Below are 1920 nucleotides of genomic sequence, written 5' to 3'. Positions count from 1 at the left end.
TCATATTTTAAAGCCTCACATAATAACTTAAATTTTTAGAATAAATTAGTTTTTTTATAATGTTTTATTAAAGATTTTTGTTGTGTTGATAATTTGTTATGATAGCTTTTCTAGAATTATCAAAGGGGTGTTTGTGATTTAATATGTTTGCTTTTTAACCCAGAGACGATGCCAATTATTTTAGTTCTTAGCAGGCAATTGCCACTTTGCATTCATTTTTATCAACATCAGAGACCATGTTTTACTATGTTTATGCTTTTATAATCACTAGATACACTATGCTAGTGAATGTGATGCATGGTAATTTAGAGGATCTGTTTTTAATTCCATGTGATAAATGGATCCTTTTTACGTGAGGGGCTTCGTGTGCTTGAGGCAGCTTGATGCAGAAGTCCAATTTCTCACAAAGTTCGGTATTTTTTTTCAAACTTCAGTAGGGTATTTTACAAATTAATATTTTTTTTTGTTTTTATTTAATACAAGCTACCAAGCATGGTGTCGCGCAGGATCATTGCAACCCAAGCTTGTCGACTGGAACGCCTAAGTGCACAAGCTTTTATTTTCAAGAAGGAGACGAAGAAGACGAAGAAGAAGAAAGATGTAGAGATTATTTGATTATAAATCCGACATCGAAATTGTATTATCAAGCTTACAAGCATCTACAGGAGTTGCATTCCATCTATATTGAAAATGAATAATTAGACTTAAGTGCTTGTATAAAATTGTCATCCTTCCAAAAACCGGAAATTACTTAACATTTGTCTTCTCTTATTATACGGGGATAGGTTCTAAAACATGTAATTTCTTCTTTTTTGGGCTAAAAACTAGCCGGTGTCTCTCAAGATTACCAAGCGTCATGCCTGCCGTCACTCATAAAATGGAGTGGAGCACACGGGCAACTCTTGGCTTCAGAAACAACTTGAAGATTTTAACATCTTTTAATAGAATTTCCCGGAAATTTTCAACGTTCATGCCCTACCTGGCTCGTGGTCTCCTGCCACCTTTCGTCAAGCACGACGTTTGCCTTAGCAATGCATTGTGATTTCTTTATTTCATACATCAAAGGATATTTGATTGTGATTGGTAATGCATTCTAGTGGTTTGGTAAAAAAATGTTTTTTCAAATTCAAAAATATTAAACAATTGTTCTATAATCAATCCTAAGGCATAAGAAATTATTCAGTATACCAGAAATAATACCTTTTTCATATAAATGATTTTTTATAGGAAAGTCTTTGTTTATATGTGAGGAAAGATCAGCGCATGAGGGATTGTTCAGCATTTTGAACAAGAAATACTTACAGGGAGAACTTACCATAAACACATTATCAAAACATACACAGTAGATATGACTCTAAAAAGAAAATCACAGGCTTAGAGTAGGAATATTTACTCTCACTAGAAGAAAAAATAAAAAATAATATATTTTAAAATATATTAAAATAATAATTTATTATTATTTTTAAAAATTATTTTTAACATTGACATATTAAAATAATTTTAAAATATAAAACATATTAATTTAAAAATATTTTTTAAAACACAAAAACAAAAAAAAAATAACTTGTTTTCCACCTTGTGGTCAAGTGTTGCATCACGATTAGACCATTTTAAGCAAGAATTTCTTTCTTCAAATTAAGAGGACTCGATTATTTTTCAAGGGGACAGGATTGCTTATCATGTCATCTCACTCGTATGTCAAAGTCAAAAAATGCTTCAACTTTGAAAATATTTGACAAACGCCACCAAGGAATTGGTTGCTTTCATTTCACGTTCTACATACTAGGCATGTGCTCTTTGAAAGCTTGGAAATTTAAGATTTAGACATATTTTTATGCATCTGGACAATTTTATCGGCGAAGGCCATGCTTGAAGATCAAGAGATGAAGTGGGATAAATAGCTTGCTCAAGTTTTACATG

Source organism: Populus euphratica, unplaced genomic scaffold, assembly GCF_000495115.2.
Source record: "Populus euphratica unplaced genomic scaffold, PopEup_1.0 scaffold94.1, whole genome shotgun sequence".
Taxonomy (NCBI): Eukaryota; Viridiplantae; Streptophyta; class Magnoliopsida; order Malpighiales; family Salicaceae; genus Populus; species Populus euphratica.
This window is presented reverse-complemented; position numbering follows the sequence as displayed.